The 19551-nt window shown below is 45.8% G+C and overlaps 1 long non-coding RNA gene across 1 annotated transcript; it reads right to left on the reverse strand.

Annotated features, from left to right (window-relative positions):
- Positions 1-113: 113 nt before the first annotated feature.
- On the reverse strand, positions 114-12123 carry LOC118144769 (uncharacterized). The gene is made up of 3 exons (XR_004729495.3): positions 11409-12123; positions 9184-9307; positions 114-3306 (listed from the first exon to the last, which is right to left on the reverse strand). It is a non-coding gene; the product is annotated as an uncharacterized LOC118144769 (long non-coding RNA).
- Between the last annotated feature and the right edge of the window lie 7428 nt (positions 12124-19551).

A 19551-nucleotide genomic window follows, 5' to 3' on the forward strand; every position in this document is an offset into this window, starting at 1 on the left:
AATGAATGTGGGAAAGAATTTGTTTTAAAAATAAGTATCACAAAATTTAGAGGTTTCTAATATGAATTCAATAGGAATCCAGTAAAAATGTTAAGAATCCTTCAGGCAGTTTAAAAAACCTTTTGATGAAAATTGTTGACTCTGCTCTGCCTCAGTGCCCTTTCACTTAAGGAATTTACGCTTTCTAAGGCCATCAGATAAAACGGTCAGCTGGATATTTTCCGTAAGCTGGAATTGTTTTTGAATCTTCCAGTGAGCATCTACTATGCCAGCTAGGACAGAAGAGAAGAAAGTCAAATCCCTTGTTCCAGGGAGGATCCTCAGGAAACGAGGAGATACAAAGAAAATGTCCTGCCCCCAAACGATTGTCCCTCAAGCAGTCCCTGATCCAGACACGCTGTGGATGTCAGCACGGGGCAGGACCTGCAGAGCTGCTGAAACCTGCCATCTGGCCTCATCCCCCTTGGTGGGTCCTCACTGGGCTCGGTTTCTAGCACATTTCTATGTCAAATCCTCCAGTGTGAGGGATGATGCCTGTGACAGCAGCTTACGTATTAGCAGGGAGACTTGTCTCCTTCGTTGTGTCAAGTGCTTCCGGGAGTATGGAAATGGGGCTGGGTCTCTCACATCATCATTTTCCTCATGAACAAACTTAACTACCACTTATTTGAGTGTCCACCGTATTCCAAAAACTGTTACGCATACTACATATGGCAGCTTATCCACTCTTGACCTTACGAAGGGGTACTGTCGTTATCTCCACGTGGCAGATGAAGAAACCAAGCGCAGACAGGTTAAGGGACTTGCCCAGGTTCATACAAGTAGTAAGATGTGAGGCCGGTGTTAAAAATGAGCGCATGCCACAGCATGTGCCCCTGACCCCTTTCTGTACCACCAATCTTATATGTATGTCAACCTGGATGGCAAAGAGGCATTTCTCCCGACGCCGTTTCCCTCTCTGGCTACTTCTCTCCTGTTTCTCAAACAGCATGGTTAATTCCTCCTGTTAATTCCTCCTGTTAACATGGTGAATTCCTCATGTTAATTTCTCCTGGTTAATTCCTCCTGTTTCTCAAACAGCATGAGTATACTTGCTATCCTCAATTTCCCTTCTCCCATCTCTCTTGAATTTCCTCCAGTCAAGCATTCACCCCATTACTCCATTAAAATTGTATTGTCAAAATAATCAATGGCCTCCAGGTTGATAGATCCAGTGGGGAATTCTCAGTTCTTCTCTTCCTTGGTGAGACAACAGCTGACAAGTTGATGACTCCTATCTCACAGTACATCTCTCTTCGCTGGCTGCACTGTACCACGTTCCCTGCCCTCCTGGCCATTCTGCTTCAGTCTCCGAGCCAGTACCTTCTCATCTCCCTAACATCCCAATGTTGGGTGTTTTAAAGCTCTATTTCTGGAATTCCTCAGTGATTTCATTCAAGTTCATAGTTCTCAACATCTGTATGTTCTAGCATTTTTATCTCCAACCTGTTATTCTTAGCTCTAAATTCTATTATCAACTGGCACCCAAGCTTCACCTCTCAAACTGAGCTCCTGTTTGCAACACAACACCACCTTGCAAAAAAAGCTTAATGTGACTCCCATCTTGCCTATTTCACCCTCACCACACTCACTGCTAGTCTTGTCTGGATTGTTATAATAGTTTCTTTTTCTTTCTTTTTTTTTTTTTTGAGGCAGAGCTTCCCTCTTGTTACCCAGGCTGGAGTGCAATGGCGCGATCTCAGCTCACCGCAACCTCCGCCTCCTGGGTTCAGGCGATTCTCCTGCCTCAGCCTCCCAAGTAGCTGGGATTACAGGCATGCGCCACCACGCCCAGCTAATTTTTGTATTTTTAGTAGAGACGGGGTTTCACCAGGTTGACCAGGATGGTCTCGATCTCTTGACCTCGTGATCCACCCGCCTCGGCCTCCCAAAGTGCTGGGATTACAGGCTTGGGCCACCACGCCCGGCTGTAATAGTTTCTTAATTTGTCTTCCTGCTTCTACTCTTGTTCCCTTTCAGTTTGTTCTCAGTGCAGCAATCAGAAAGGTCCTGTTTAAATGTATTCTGTTACTGCTCTGCTGGTTCTTATTTGCTAGGCAAGCACACACTGGCTTCAGGGTCTTTACATTTGTCATTCTCACTGTTAAGAGGTTGCGGCCCCAGTTACCTTCAAACACAGTCTTTCATCTCCCTCCCTGGTGTCACTGCCAATCTCCAAGATGTCTTCAGTGATAGCTGCCTCCTGGCATCATGCTATGACACAGTATCCCTCCTGAGCAGGACTGATTTGTGTAGCCAGTGAGAAGTGGCAGATAGGACAGAAAGTGACTTCCAGTGCTAGGTCACAAAATATGCCACTGCTTCCTCTTTGCCCTCTTGGGTCACCCACTGTGGGGGGAGCCAGTTGCTATCTTGTGAGGAGATACAAGCAGTTCCTTGGAGAGGCCCATGTGATAACGAGCTGAGGTCTCCTCCCAATGACCACGAGAGTAAGACGTCTTAGAAGTTGATTCTTCGGCCGCATTCAGGCCTTCAGATGACTGTAGCCCCAGCTGACATCTTGACTGCAAACTTACCCAGAACCATCCAGCTAAGCTGCTCCTTAATTCCCGACCCACAGAAATCACAGTGTTGTGGTTTTAAGCCACTAAACTCTGGGATGATTCATTACTCAGAAGAAGGTGAGACACTTAGCTACTTATTTAACAGTATGACCTCTCTCTTCCCAGCAATCTCTGTCCCCCTTTCCTGATTTACTTTTCTCCGCTGCGCTTGTTACCATCTAAGATGCTACTATTTAGCTTTTTTATCTTCATTACTGACCCTGCCCCCTCCAGTAATAAAAGCTCTAGGAGGATAGACATTTTTGCTTACTTTATTCATTGTAAATCCCCAGTACCAGGCATATTGCCAGCACTAAATAAATATCTGTTAAATGACTGATTCATACATGCGACTCTGTGATCAATTGGTAATGGCTACTGGAAAGGAGGTGTTAATAAGAGTTGCTTGAGCATAGTGAGAAGAGTGCTGTAATCCATTAGTGATGGCTGCTGTGGGTGTGGAGGAAGCGTGGCATTATGCTTGCTATGTATTTGCCTGCCTTGCTATGTCTCTGCGTCTTTCTTCAGGCAACAGTTTATACCCAGTTACCTGTGACAGTGATAACAGAGTCCATATTTTTGTCAAGGGCTCCAGATAAGGCAACTTACCTTACAATTTAACATTCAAACATTTAGGGAAATATTTCTCTCCTGCCGTCAATTCAAATGCCAAGATTCAGTTTGTCTGTTGGCTCTTAATAATCTGTTGAGGAGGCAGAGAATACGTGGTTACCATCATCTTTGAAATGGCTCCTCAGAAACCACAGAACATAAACATTAAGACGTGAAAGCTACAAGGCTTAAAGTGGGGGAATTTTAGCCTTGAAAACTGTCCAACAGTATAGTTATGAGTTCACGTAGGAGTTTGAGAAGTAATATGCCAACTGGGCAAGATAGTGAGGCAGTCCATGAGAATACCACCAGCCCGGCTACAACCCTCAAGATGGAATGTAACATTTGTCAACAGCAAATCTGCAGTGTTTCGTGAACCTAGCGGTCCACTTTGAACACATTACCCTCATTGATTCATTCAAAAGTATTTTCTCACCACCTACTATGTTCTTGGCATTGCTACCGATACTGGGAATTCTGCAGGGGATTAAACAGAATCCTTAGGCTGGGCGTGGTGGCTCATGCCCGTAATCCCAGCACTTTGGGAGGCCGAGGTGGGTGGATCACGAGGTCAAGAGATCGAGACCATCCTGGTCAACATGGTGAAACCCCGTCTCTACTAAAAATACAAAAAATTAGCTGGGCACGGTGGCGCGTGCCTGTAATCCCAGCTACTCAGGAGGCTGAGGCAGGAGAATTGCCTGAACCCAGGAGGCGGAGGTTGCGGTGAGCCGAGATCATCCCATTGCACTCCAGCCTGGGTAACAAGAGTGAAACTCCGTCTCCAAAAAAAAATAAATAAAAGAGAATCCTTGCCTCATTGTACATCCTACATACTCTTCTCAAACAGCATGGCTTTCTGGCTATACCACCTGCTTATACCACCTAGAGAGTCAGAATCCAAACACCTACAAGATCTTTGTGTTCAGCATTGGTTGTTCGTTCCTCATCACAAGGAATGCAAGATATCAGAGTAGGAAAACATATGCAGTCTTCCTCACCCTGTCATTTTTTTTTATTGGTTGTCCTTAAATCCAGAGTCTTTTTTCTTTCATGAAACAAGAGACAGAATTTCTGGTCTATCCTCCAAGTCCAGGTATTATTTTCACAGGATTCTGGGGTGTGTTTGGTTGTTGTCGTAAGGAGCCTTGCTGAGAAGGAGCCCCATGTGGGTGGTGTGTGTTCTGATGCACTGTGGGCACACTTAGAAGAGCTGACGGATGATGCCCCTGCACCATCCAAGAGACTGGATGTTTTTAAGGTAACAATTGTCCATGTTCTGTGAGAGCCTGGAGAAATCTGGTGTGGGAAATGCAGCGCTGTTGGTGCGGGGGGACTGTTGAAGATCCTTGCTCAGTCTGGATGCATCGTGAGCATGAGAGGCAGGTCTGAATGGGTTCATTTTTAATTTATTGGCCATAAGATACTGGAAATCCGTTAGGCAGTGGGAAATACAACTGATCAATCAGTCATGTAGCAGCCTATCATTCATAATGGTGACAAGTTGACGTACAGAGACTGCAGATTTAAAAAGCATGTTGAGGGTGGAGTTCTGGGGCACATCAACATTTCACATACATTGTCTCATTTGCTTCTCACCACATCATTGCAGCGGGCACAACAGAGATTCTTGGAGTCTCATTTTACAGATGAGCGATGAAACGGGGGTTTTCCTGCGGTCTCGCAGAACAGTCAGGAGGAGGCCTCATGGGGTGTCTTTCTGCAACACGGCTACTCTGTGACATGGTCTTCTAGAGAGAAATAAAGTACTGGTATTGTTGGGCTTCTGTTCTTTCTGCATTTTTGATGATCACTCTGGCGGCTCTCTCCTAACCCGTGAGAGTGGAAGAAGAGCTGGCAGGAGCTTGGGTTTCCTCAGTACGCTGTGGATGGAGCGCGGGAACGCAAGTCTGAGCATCTCAGCTGACACCCATCATCACCCGCCTGCAGCCGACTGCCCTCCATCTTCAGATGAGCTTCTCTTGGTCCCCACTACAATTAGAGCCAAGGAAATGCAGCTAAAAATCTGATAATTTGTGTGTTTTTGTAACACAGCGGGCCAGATAAAGATGAACAGATTTAAGCAAAACCAGATTTTAGTAAAACAAGCCAAAAGTAATTTCTCCTTTGCAAATGCCAAGCTTCACCTTTGTGTTCCTTGAAATTCTTTGGGAACACACTTAATCTTGGGGAATCTGAGTTTATTAGAGGAATGCAGGGAGGAAGCAAGCTACCTGCCCTCCCAGCTTAGATTTCGGTTTAGCCAGAAGAATGTCTGCACTTCTTCACATGAGGTGTTACAACTATGAGACTCAGTGATGCTTTGAGTCTCTCCCTGGTCTATGTGGGTGAGCAGTTAGGTGCTTTCTTGGCTCTGTTTTAGGGAAATGACCAAGCAGGTCCTACATTTTAGTGCTTTTTGAGAGGTATGGACTTACTCCATACCACTTATATCTGCTAACAAACTCCAGGAACTTCAAGGGAACAAGGTTAGTTCCAAACACGCCCTGGAATGTCCAGTGGACGGCAGTGGGGCTGTTTGATTATTGTTGATGAGCAACCCAAGGGAGTACGTTCTAAAGAGAAGTGTACCCTACAACAGAATAGTAGAAACTATCCCTATCGTGTTAGTGAGGAATTTATCTTGGCACTGTGCCAGGAAGGCCATGTAACATTTTCAAAGTAGGAGGTATCATTTTCTCCATTTTACAGACGAGAAAACTGTGTCTCAGTGGTATCGTGCAACTTGCTGGGGATTACAGATCTCGGAGTTGAGTCAATGAGCGCCTGACTCCAAGGTTGGAAGCATTCTTCTCCCAGATAGCACCTCTTAGCCTAGGTGAGGAGTCTGTCCTGGAGCCTGTGGACCTCTGGTAGTAATTCATCTCAAAAACATCTGGCTGCTTTCTGGACCATCCTCCTCTCCTGAATGGGGCTGATGCAGCCCCGATCACACCGTGGTGCAATGAGCTTGAAGGACTGGCAAACAATGGGAATGAGGACGCCAGAGTTAGCAAATAAACTTACAGAATGCTTAATTATATTTGAATTTCAGAGGAACAACAGATTGTTTCTTAGTAGATCCCAATATTATGTGGAGCATAATTAAAACAAAAATTGCTGCTGTTTGTCTGAAATTGAAACTTACCTGTGCATCCTGTATTTTGTCTGGCCCCTCGAGAGGGGAGTGGTGGTCTCCTGTAGGGAACATCATCCCTGCCTTCTGCCATCTCAGGGCTGGGGCTCTACCCTCCCTCCCAGATTAGCTCTTCACCCTTCCCCCCAACTCATTCCCAAACTTCTCCAATCTTCAGACTCTCTCTTGGTTGATGCCACTTCCCAAGCTGAGTGGAAGAGGTGCCGGAGTCCTCGTAGCTCTCGGCTTCCTTTTGACGGCCTTCAGGATAAACATACATGCTTGCTTCTTTTTAAAGGTAACAGGAACAGAGGTGGTAACAGGATAATAAGCATGGAAAAATCACAAAGCTTCCAAAATGATGACAAAGTTCCCTCGGTATTTATTTCCTGCTTTCTCGGCACCCCCACCTCCATCCCAAGTATTTCTTAACTGGTTCTAGAAGTCTCCCTAGGGTGGTGCCAGCAGTCCCTCAGTCTCACAGGCTGCATCCTTTCATTCCAAGAGTGAGGCTCATTCATTAATCGTCTCCCTCCTCCTCCCCTTTAACTGAAAAAAGGCCGAATTCTGCCTTTGCCCCACACCACTGCCCTGCTTAAAGCTGTTGCCAGAGGAGAGATGTCCCTTCTGCAGTGACCCACCTATGAATTAGAGTATCGTTCATCTCCGAAAGCAAAGCAAGTGCCCTTGTCTCACCACCATTTTGAGTCCCCTTCCTCTTTAAGTCCCAAATCCAGGGAAACCACAAACATGAGTCTGCCCCTAACCGTCTCTCAATTCTCCATGTACCGTCTATGAGCCTGTACTAAGTACCAGCGCAGGCTCGAGCCCTGCTGTACTAGTCGGCGTTCTCTAAATGGATAGAACCAATAGGATAGATGCATATATGAAGGGGAGTTTATTACTTTATTAGGAGAATTGACTCATACGATCACAAGGTGAAGTCCCACGATCGACTGTCTGCAAGCTGAGGAGCCAGGAAGCTAGTCCGAGTCCCCGAAACTCAAAAGTAGGGAAACTGACAGTGCAGCCTTCAGTCTGTGGCCGGGGGCCCGAGAGCCCCTGGCAAACCACCGGTGTAAGTCTGAGAGTCCAAGATCTGAAATACCTGGCATGTGATGTTTGAGAGCGGGAAGCATCCAGCACAAGAGAAAGACGAGGCCAGAAGACTCGGCAAGTGTCCTCATTCTGTGTTCTTCTGCCTGCTTTATTCTAGCCAAACTGGCAGCTGATTAGGTGATGCCCACCCAGATTGAGGGTGGGTCTGTCTCTCCCAGTTCAGGGACTCAGATGGTAATCTCTTTTGGCAGCACCCACATGCTGTTGACTCCTTTGTGCATCTTTTTGGCCTATTCCTGACGAACACACCCAGGAAAAACGCTTTACATCCTTCCATCCAATGAAGTTGACCCTCAGTGTCAACCATCAAACCTCCCCACACAGGTGTTAAATAGTGTCATGACCTTCCATTTCTGTTGATGTCTGCTGGCCTGGTTTTACCCTTTGCTGGGCACCAGAGGATAATGGTCATCCCCTGCCACCCACTGGCTGATCCTGGACCACAGTTTTTGGGGGTTGCTGGGTGGGGAGTAGATTGTACAGTGTATTTTAAAGATTAGTTGACATTTAACATTTTTACGTAATTATAACCTATGTCTCTGGCTTTTCAGAAGACCTGGTTCCCCTGGGCCCTCATTCCTGCAAGGTGAGAGTGTCGCTATTACATGGTACCTTAAATTCCCTGGATTTCCCCTCCCTCCTCCGGTTACCTGCCAGGCCCCTGTAGATATTGACACTCAGCCCTTCGCTAGAGAATTCCAGGCCTCCAGCACCCTGAATGGCAGACTATCAGTGAGATCCTGGTAAACACATTATACAGCAGGCTGAGAACCAGGCAGAATCACAGCATTTTTAAAAATGAGTATTTACAACAGTTCTACAGGAAACCATTTATTTTCACTGTTGACTGGAAATAGGAATTTGAGGAAGATTATATACATATATTTAGTTTCATCTTATTGTAAAAGTATGTTTCATTAAATGTAAAGGAAAGCTTATTGATAAATAGCTGTAAATGTGCTATTTTTGAATTTATATTCGATTTATGAGATTTTTTTTTTTTGAGACGGAGTTTTGCTCTTGTTACCCAGGCTGGAGTGCAGTGGCGCGATCTCGGCTCACCGCAACCTCCACCTCCTGGGTTCAGGCAATTCTCCTGCCTCAGCCTCCCGAGTAGCTGGGATTACAGGCACGCGCCACCACGCCCAGCTAATTTGGGGGAATAGTAGGCATTTAATGAATAGGATACATAGATTGCCAGTTTTCCCAGGACAGCCCCATTTATGCCTGTCGTCCGGGAGACTGATCACCTAGCGCTCTTTTCATTCTCCAGAGCATCATCATGTTACTTAATATGGTTTTCATTTATACAAGGTGAGGTTAGGGATTTTTAAAGTTTGCATCTTCTAAATTTTGTACAATGAACATACGTATTTGTGTAATAGGAAAAAAAAGTTTGTCTTTTTATTTTTAAGCTTAAAAATTTTTTTTAATTGGCTCTTGCCCAAATCAGCTATAATTGTTCAGGATATTCCGTTACTGTATATGAATCATTTCATTTCCTGCTAATAACCTACACATTGCAATTAACCTTCAAAACACACAGTTTTACATTAAAGCCTGGGCATGATGGCTCGTGCTTGCAGTCTCAGTGCTTTGGGAAACCAAGACGGGAAGACTGCTCGAGGCCAGCAGCTCGGGACCAGCTGGAGCAGCATATTGAAACCCTGTCTCTGCAAAAATGAAGCCATTAACCAGGTTGGTGGTGCACACCTGTAGTCGTAGCTACTCAGGAGGCTGAGGCAGGAAGATCACTTTAGTCCAGGAGCTGGAGGTTGTAGTAGGCTCTGATTGCAGCACTGTAGTTCAGCCTGGGTGGCAGAGGAAGACTCTGTCTCTAAAACAAACAGATACAAACACCATAGATTTTTATTAAAAAATGAAAACCATATGCCGTTTACACATACAATGTTAATATACCCTAGGACATTGGAGCAAAAATGAAAATCACAATTAAAAAAATTCAGATCCCAACAGAGCACGGTTTTCAAATTAGGCCACTTTAAAATTACATAAAAATTGGGCCCCTATGATCCATAAGAGGCTATTTAAATGCCTTACTTTTATAGGCTTAAAAATCATTTTTTTGTTAATTACTCTGCAGGAGTGCTTGTTTCTACCCTATGTTAAGGATGCTCCTTGTCTCCATCATCCTGAAGCTTGTGTGCTCATAAAAATGTCATGAAGATCTGCCTGTCCATCAACCTCACAAAAACACAACTTTTTCTTATTCTATTCAGATGAGGAAACAAAAATATTTTTTTTAAACAATGACCTTAACATTGCAAAAATGTACTTCATAGTTTTGGAGGGTTGTGGGGTAAAGAGAAAGGGACAGGGAATGGTGAGAAAAATAAAAAACAGCCCTCCCCCACCCCACCCCACCCCACCCCCACCCCCAAAGGGATGTAATGGGGGAGTAGGAACTGCAGGACTTTGGATAGTGAGAACTACCTGTGAGCACGGTGACAGGAATATCTTTCCCTTCCTGATAGTCTGACCTCCCGGCTTCCAGGATGAGGTATTCTTTATTCTTTGACTCTCCTGTTCCTTTTTTTTTTTTTTTTTTTGAGACGGAGTTTCGCTCTTGTTACCCAGGCTGGAGTGCAATGGTGCAATCTCGGCTCACCGCAACCTCCGCCTCCTGGGTTCAGGCAATTCTCCTGCCTCAGCCTCCCGAGTAGCTGGGATTACAGGCACGCGCCACCATGCCCAGCTAATTTTTTGTATTTTTAGTAGAGACGGGGTTTCGCCATGTTGACCAGGATGGTCTCGATCTCTTGACCTCGTGATCCACCCGCCTCGGCCTCCCAAAGTGCTGGGATTACAGGCTGAGCCACCGCGCCTGACCTCTCCTGTTCTTTTTACCCGTCCTGTGGGTCAATCCTCAGTACTCTGCAATGGTTCTTTGAAAAAATCCCTCCTTCTCTGTAGTGTGGCTTCCTGCTAATGGCTCATTCTTGTATCAATACATTTTTGCCTCACCTAGTATCACTCCAAGAGTCCCACATATTCAGCTGCCTTCAGATTGCTTTCCGTGGGATGCTCTGCCCTCACTGGAATATAAATGAATGAAGGTAAACCAAACACCTACTACGTGCAAGCTGCCGGGGGGAGGGAGATGTATTTCAACCTTTTACATCATCTGAGTTAATTGGAAATTGGAGGAAATGCAGAACAGGATTGTCTCACAGAGAGAGAGCTGGGGGTGGACCCCACCTGGGCAGAGCATATGTGCGTGGGACACATTTAGTGCTTCCACCACCTGCCTTCGTGGGACAGAGCCACATCTGGGTCCCATCACAATTATGAAAGGTGCAGGCTTCATGCTTGCTCCAAAGCTGGGCTCTGATTTCACAACCAGCTTGGAAAAGCAGGAGGCAACAAAATACTTCCTGTTCCATTTGTAATCAACATGCACTTGACATCAATAAACTGGAATAATTACATTATTATCATTACCATCATTAGTATTGGACAAATGGAGGAGACATTAATAGAGGTCTCTGCAGAAGACTGCCGGGACACATGGGACTAAATTGGAGCAGAGGCTCGCGGCATGCCATTTGCCTATCTCCTTAGCCAAGTAGATGAGAGAACTTTTGAAAGGCTCTCAAAAAGCTGTGGAGATTGAACCAATACAATAGCAATCAATTGCTCTCGTTGTTTTTTCCTACACAAAAATAACAAGATCTCTAGGCCTTCTAGGTTTTCTGGAGGCATAGAATTTTAGAAGAGGAGGAGACCTACAGACCCTCAAGCACAAGCCTCCTTGGTCTCTCGTTGCTGTTGAGGAAATCAGCTGAGGCCCCAGGGACTTGGTGATGTGTTAGCCTGTAAGAACTCAAACTAGAAGTCTGGCCTTGGCCTTCCCACTTCCTCTCTGGTTAAGAAGACTTTAACCAGGCCACCCTCACCCTTAAAAGGCAGTTTCCTACCTGGGATTAGAGTTTTTAAAATGGCTCAAAACTCTTCACTTTGGCTTGTAGGCCTTCCGTCTACCGTCAGTTATCTGATGTAACATAAACATTCGGAAAACAGATACTCAGCCTTTACCCTGCAGACAAAATGGGGACTAGTGAACTTTATAGCAGCTCAGTTCTACCAAAAGTTCTTCAGGTAGTATGGCAAGAATTTTGGAGACGTTTTTCCTGTCTGAAAAGTCTCTATATTGGGTATTTCATCCAATTTTCTGTTTCTTGGGTGATTTCCCTGTCATGAGATGAAGAAGCTCAGGGGATTAAGGGGACGGGGATGGATGAGGCATGCTGATTATGTTGTGTTCGCTAGTGTTTTGTGTGATATCTCATCTGTGATCTGCTGTGTTTTGGAAGTTTTTCTCTGAGTAGTAGGTAACTCAGATCGATGCAACTACCTGGTACATCTGTCCTCATACACACACCTCATCTCTTTTAGGATCTCTTAGGATCTCTTTTTAGGATCTCTTTTTAGGATCTCTTCATCTCTTTTAGGATCTCTTTTTAGGATCTCTTAGGATCTCTTTTAAGATCTCCATCTCTTTTAGGATCTCTTTTAGGATCCCTTTTTAGAATCTCTTAGGATCTCTTTTTAGAATCTCTTTTAGAATCTCTTTTAGGATCTCTTTTAGAATCTCTTAGGATCTTTTAGAATCTCTTTTAGGATCTCTTAGGATCTCTCTTTTTTTTTTTTTTTTTTTTTTGAGACGGAGTTTCACTCTTGTTACCCAGGCTGGAGTGCAATGGCGCAATCTCGGCTCACCGCAACCTCCGCCTCCTGGGTTCAAGCAATTCTCCTGCCTCAGCCTCCCGAGTAGCTGGGATTACAGGCACGCGCCACCATGCCCAGCTAATTTTTTGTATTTTCACTAGAGACGGGGTTTCACCATGTTGACCAGGATGGTCTCAATCTCTTGACCTCGTGATCCACCCGCCTCGGCCTCCCAAAGTGCTGGGATTACAGGCTTGAGCCACCGCGCCCGGCCAGGATCTCTCTTTAGAATCTCTTTTAGGGTCTCTTTTTAGAATCTCTTTTTAGAATCTCTTTTAGAATCTCTTTTAGGATCTCTTTTAGGATCTCTTTTAGAATCTCTTAGGATCTTTTAGAATCTCTTTTAGGATCTCTTTTTAGAATCTCTTCTAGGATCTCTTTTAGGATCTCTTTTTAGGATCTCTTAGGATCTCTTTTAGGATCCCTTTTTAGAATCTCTTTTAGGATCTCTTTTTAGGATCTCTTAGGATCTCTTTTACGATCCCTTTTTAGGATCTCTTTTTAGGATCTCTTTTAGGATCTCTTCATCTCTTTTAGGATCTCTTTTTAGGATCTCTTTTAGGATCTCTTCATCTCTTTTAGGATCTCTTCATCTCTTTTAGGATCTCTTTTTAGGATCTCTTTTAGGATCTCTTCATCTCTTTTAGGATCTCTTTTTAGGATCTCTTTTAGGATCTCTTCATCTCTTTTAGGCTTCCTCCAACTTCTTTGCTTTTTATTTCATCATCACCAATGTGCGAACAGAAACAAAACCACCTAGAATCTACATACTCACAACAGTCTCTCGTGTCCCAAGACACAGTGGGAAACCTGCAGGTGGGATCATCGCTGGATGTATCCTTAGCCCGTTGAGTCTTTGATGAATAATGACTGTTAGTTGTAAAATTATTTAAACAATGACTTTTGACCACATATGACTAATAAGCAGTTAGGTACTCAGAGGCACCCCCAAGTCACTTCTTCAGTGAGCGCTTTGAAAGAAATAAGCGTGTTCTCTCATAGCTGCAATGATCAAGCAGGTCAGAGTGATCCGTTTCAAAGGCCATTTTTCTGTTCAGAAAAAGGGACAAAGGAGGTAGTCCAGGGTGGCTGCTCCAAATAACTGGCCGGGCAAAAGGACGGAAGAGTTCAGCTCCAAATTCGGACCTTGGGCTCACTTCATTCCATTTGCCTGCCTACCTTTATTTTTGGTTTCTTTGTTTTTTGCCCAGGTTGGAGTGCTGTGGCTGAATCATGGCTCTCTGCAGCCTCACCCTCCTGGTGGTTCTCCAGGTGGTTTTCCCACCTCAGTTACCCAAGGAGCTGGGACTACAGGCAGGCGCCACCATGCCTGGCTAATTTTAAAATTTTTTTTGTAGAGATGGGGTCTCCTGTGTTGCCCAGGGTAGTCTTTAACTTCTGAGCTCAGGCGATCCTTCCACCTTGGCCTCGCAAAGTGTTGGAATTACAGGTGTGAGCCACTGTGCTTGGAAACTCTATTTTCTTGTATGAAGCGACCTTCTGGTTTACCTCAACACCTTGATTTATTATCAATAAGGGTTATTAATAAGAACTCTTCCTGGAGGAATAGCAGAATTATGTAATGGCTTCCCAAGTGTCAGCTTCACATTGTAGCTCCCCTTCCTCCAATTCAATGCAGAAACAAGAAAATAAAACCTCATCTCACTGTTTATTCAACCCAAATAAACTTGGCTCTAGGGCCTGCCAAGATTTTACAGTGCCAGAGGCAAGGGGGTAAGAAACCAGAAAGGAAAATGATGAAAGAGATTTGTAAGAAGTGGGCAAGCGAGGGAGGAAAACGGGGCGCACAGCCAGTGAGCTTCCTGCCTCCCCAGCCCCTGTTTGTGAAATCTGAGCTCCTGCTCCCCCAACAGATGGAGCCAGGATACAAAATGGATGGAAACGAAGAAAACTTCCAGCCATTTCCTGACTTCTCCAGTGTGGCCTCACCTTTTAGCAGACTGTCCCCAGACCAGATGGTGTGAACAAGATTTCCTTCACACTGTCCTGTTCCCCAGCCCTTGCTCCTCGAGTTCAGAGGGGCTTCATACTGCAAAGGACCCCAAAAGGTCATCCGGTTGATCCCTCTGCCTTCAGGCAGCATGAGGCCTGAAGACTGCGAACTTTGTTTTGAAACATTCTAGGCATGAATTGTATGAAAACCCTGTTGGTGGTGCGTTTCCAAAATGTTTTCCACTCAGGATCAAGAAAGAAGAGAGAGAACTTTATAAAGACAACAACGAATACTGGTGTCTGTTGCTTCCCTGTGCTCTTCTGTCTGTTCCTCCTCGATTTTCTCCCAGCCCTAAGAGACAGGCAGGGCAAGTAGATTATCTTTGTTACTTGGGGATTAGGGATTAAATAGTTGCTCTAAGTCACTGAGCCCTGCTGCAGAGCTCTCACCCGCTTGATGATGACTTAGCTCAGTTCCTCCTCATTGCAGTCCAGTCCTTGACCTTCAGGATTCTCATGAGAGAGAATGTGGGTCTCTATTTAGCTGAAAGAGCAGAGCTTCAAAACTGATAATACCTTCCCAGGAGCGTCTTACCTGGAGTGAGGAGCCTCAAGAGAAGAGTAACTAAGTCCACTGGTTTGCAGTGAAGCAGCAGGAAGCTTGAATGCCAGCTGAGGTGGTACTTCCCGGGATTCAGTCTGGAATTGTGGAGAGCAGAAAAGGAGGTGGACAGTGGCCATCGAGGAGAGAGAGGTTAAGAGCATGAATAGACAGGGGGAGGTGGCTCATGCCTGTAATCCCAGTACCCTGGGAAGCCAAAGCAGGAGGATCTTGACTTGAGCCTATAAGATCAAGACCAGCCTAGGCAATATGGCAAAACCCAATCTCTACAGAAAGTATATAAAATCAGCTGGGTGTGATGGTGTGCACCTGTAGTCCCAGCTACACAGGAGGCTGAGGTGGGAGGATCACTTGAGCCTGGGAGGTTGAGGCTGCAGTGAGCCATGACACCACCGAGGTACTCCAGCCTGGGTGACAGAGCAAGACCTTACCCCCTTCCCCAACACACACACACACACACACACACACACACACACACACACACACACAAATTGCATGAATGCTGGAGGAGCTAGGTTCATGGATTTAAACTATGTTTCTGCACTTACTAGCTGTGTGACCTCGGACAAGTTATTCAACCTCTTTGTGCCTCAGAGTAAGATGGGGATAATAAGTGCCTTCCACGTAGACTTGTTGGGAGGATTCCATGAATTGAAATGTATCAAAGCCCTGCGATCAACGCCTAGTGTAAAGTAAATGCTCGATTTCCTGGGTGAGAACGCAGGAGACCAGGTTCTGAGATGACTTCTTAAGGTCCCCTAACTGTGGACTAGCCTCAGTGATACAAGAGACCAGATCCTGTGACTCCCCAAACAATCATCTTTCCATGTCATCACAGTACTGAGAAGTGAAAAGGTTAAAATGCAGACACAGCGAGTGTGGCGAACCAGAGCGGAAACGTGTGCTGTGAAGAGATGTGAATTACCCCAGTCGTTGAACGCTATCTGCGAACGAAGAGAGGCTTACCTGTTTAATTTTAAAATAGAAGGTCGTTTATGGGGTAAGAGGATGGAGACAGTGAGGAGACGAGGTTGAAAAAATAGGAGACAGGAAAGAAAAAATGGGGACTCATTAGTGGAGCACGGACCTGGAGAAAACAGGAGGGTTTGTGGTGTGGGACTCAGGCAGAGGAATTAGCCTGGGCTGTCAGAGGAACATTGCCTCCTTCGAGACCAACAAGGAGGAGGTGAAGGTGGTGTTGGATGCAGACGGCTTCTAGGTGGTAGTCAAGAGAGCCTACCTGAGAGTAGGTCAAGGTCATTCACCAAGCAGGAGTGGTAAGGTTGGAGGAGAGCAGTGAAGACGTTCAGTGCTTGCTGTGGGAATGGGAGAGAGCCTTGCCTGGGAGATGAGAAGGTTTGCTGAGCACGATGGAAGACTCGTGCTACTTAGAGGCAGCCAGTGAGGAGTGATTTCCATCCCAGGTAATGGAATTTTTTCTGGCATCACTGAGAAACACAGGTTCAGGAATGGGGACCCAGGCCAGTTGGGGTAACCCAAAGTTGGAAGTTTTCAGGAAGGAGTACATAAGGAAGAGGAAAAAAAATGTTGAAATTGCTGGTTAGAAGAATCTAGACTGAGAGAGGAAGAAGCAGAGCCAGGAGGAGACTGATAGACAGGGAGAAATGGAGGAGTCAGGAAATTGACGTCAGGAAGAAGGTGAGGGACTGAGGGTCCAAAGTGAGCATGTGGTGTTCAGACACCGAGATACATGGGTTCGAGACTTTAGAGGTGGAGCAGTTCTGGGAGGTGACGGTCTCCAGTGTGGCCTCGTAAGTGGGACGTGGAGCAGTTCTGGGAGGTGACGGTCTCCAGTGTGGCCTCGTAAGTGGGAGGTGGAGCAGTTCTGGGAGGTGACGGTCTCCAGTGTGGCCTCGTAAGTGGGACGTGGAGCAGTTCTGGGAGGTGACGGTCTCCAGTGTGGCCTCGTAAGTGGGAGGTGGAGCAGTTCTGGGAGGTGACGGTCTCCAGTGTGGCCTCCTAAGTGGGAGGTGGAGCAGTTCTGGGAGGTGACGGTCTCCAGTGTGGCCTCCTAAGTGGGAGGTGGAGCAGTTCTGGGAGGTGACGGTCTCCAGTGTGGCCTCCTAAGTGGGTGGTGGAGCAGTTCTGGGAGGTGACGGTCTCCAGTGTGGCCTCCTAAGTGGGTGGTGGAGCAGTTCTGGGAGGTGACGGTCTCCAGTGTGGCCTCCTAAGTGGGTGGTGGAGCAGTTCTGGGAGGTGACGGTCTCCAGTGTGGCCTCCTAAGTGGGTGGTGGAGCAGTTCTGGGAGGTGACGGTCTCCAGTGTGGCCTCCTAAGTGGGTGGTGGAGCAGTTCTGGGAGGTGACGGTCTCCAGTGTGGCCTCCTAAGTGGGAGGTGGAGCAGTTCTGGGAGGTGACGGTCTCCAGTGTGGCCTCCTAAGTGGGAGGTGGAGCAGTTCTGGGAGGTGACGGTCTCCAGTGTGGCCTCCTAAGTGGGTGGTGGAGCAGTTCTGGGAGGTGACGGTCTCCAGTGTGGCCTCCTAAGTGGGTGGTGGAGCAGTTCTGGGAGGTGACGGTCTCCAGTGTGGCCTCCTAAGTGGGAGGTGGAGCAGTTCTGGGAGGTGACGGTCTCCAGTGTGGCCTCCTAAGTGGGTGGTGGAGCAGTTCTGGGAGGTGACGGTCTCCAGTGTGGCCTCCTAAGTGGGTGGTGGAGCAGTTCTGGGAGGTGACGGTCTCCAGTGTGGCCTCGTAAGTGGGACGTGGAGCAGTTCTGGGAGGTGACGGTCTCCAGTGTGGCCTCGTAAGTGGGACGTGGAGCAGTTCTGGGAGGTGACGGTCTCCAGTGTGGCCTCATAAGTGGGTGGCCACAGAGGAGTGTAATATGAGACCAATGATTTACCCACAGATGATTCTTTGGGAAACTGGGTCTTCTACCAGATCCCACTTAGTGTGGAGAGTATAGTGGTCCTACCTCTTACTCTTCTCTTCTGATCATAATTAAAATTCAAATTTCTATCGTTAATGTTGTCCTGGGGTGTCTATGACAGATGCTGACAGTCAATATAGCCTTTGCAAATGCGCTTTTCTCGGACCTACTGTGCCCTGGTGGCTTCACTCAGGCCTAATCCAACCCTTCCAGAGTAAGCCCACCCATGCAGCCCAGATTCCTATTTCTAGCAAAGATATTAAGAAGGCATTTTTTGGGAAAGGGCCGGTGGTTTATTTGATTCTAATCTTGAAATCATAAGGTTTTGTATCAGAGAATCATAGCATCTCCTAATAATTATTTAAGTATTACATGTAAATTGATCTAAATTTTTTGAACTCGCTTGTGTTTCCAGCAAGGACTCTATACCTCTGGGGTAATATATTACATACATTTTTATCATCTATGGAAAGTAACAGTTTGTTTTACTTGCACACATTTGTGTCTTTCAAGCTTCAAAAGATACTCTTAGTTTTAGCATTTTTGATTCACACATTTCATGATTTTAGAGACTGTTTTTCCCTAGCCTTCAACTTTGCAGAGTTGAGAACCAATATATTTGTGTGTTCACATCCAGCCCTACTTCCTTCATCGTATGTCCTTCTCCGAGACTGTTGTTAGGAGGGGAGATGACAGTGACTGTGTAATTAGCTTTACAGCTCTCAAATCACTTTCTTATAACTCATATTATTTGAGCCCCACTGTAATCCTAAGAGTTAGGAGGAGCGTCGTTCTCATTGTACATATCAGGGAGCGTGCGGTGACTTGCCCAAGAATGTACTTAGGACTCACGGTTCTGTACTTTTCCTGTGCCCCAAGTACTCTAGCACTGTATTTAGGAGCACAGCTTTTCTTGGTCCTAAGTTCAAATTTCTCTCCTGCCACTTTCTGTGAACTTGGAAACATGATTTAATTTCTACAAGTCTGAATATCCTCATCAATAAAATCATGAGAGAAATTTGTATCCTTGAAAGGCTTATGGGGATTAAATGAGATATCTAGGAATGCTCAATCTATCATAGCTACAATTCCAAGTCTTCTATGCCTTTCTTAAGAAAACAAAAACAAAAGGCTGGGCGCCATGGCTCACGCCTATAATCCCAGCACTTTGGGAGCGCGAAGCAGGTGGATCACAAGGTCAAGAGATCGAGACCATCCTGGTCAACATGGTGAAACCTTGTCTCTACTAAAAATACAAAAAATTAGCTGGGCATGGTGGCGCGTGCCTGTAATCCCAGCTACTCGGGAGGCTGAGGCAGGAGAATTGCCTGAACCCAGGAGGCGGAGGTTGTGGTGAGCTGAGGTCGCGCCATTGCACTCCAGCCTGGGTAACAAGAGCGAAACTCAGTCTCAAAAAAAAAAAAAAATAGAAAAAACAAAACAAAAACAAAATTCTTGTTTTTCTGAATTATAACAGAGACTCTGACATTCATGAGTTATACTTAGAGTTAGGAAAAGTCTTCCTTTCTCCCATTGCTTGATACTTTCACAGGCTTAGGCTCATTGTAGGTGCCTGCCTGCTCACATGTCACTACAGTAGTCCGACAGCAGCAGAAAATACATTCTTCTAAGTGCACGTGGAACATGTACCGAGAGAGACCACATTCTGGCCCATTAAACAAATTGCGGTACATTTAAGAGGATTATAATTCTACAAAGTTTGTTCTCACACCCCAATGAAATTAATGAGAAACAATAAATACCTGAAAACAGTCCCGTACTATTTGGAAACTATAACACACTTCTGAATTATCCATGGGTCCATAGATGAAAAAAGGAATTAAAACAGAAATTAGAATTTCAACTGTATG

Source organism: Callithrix jacchus, chromosome 8, assembly GCF_049354715.1.
Source record: "Callithrix jacchus isolate 240 chromosome 8, calJac240_pri, whole genome shotgun sequence".
In the NCBI taxonomy this organism is placed as follows: domain Eukaryota; kingdom Metazoa; phylum Chordata; class Mammalia; order Primates; family Cebidae; genus Callithrix; species Callithrix jacchus.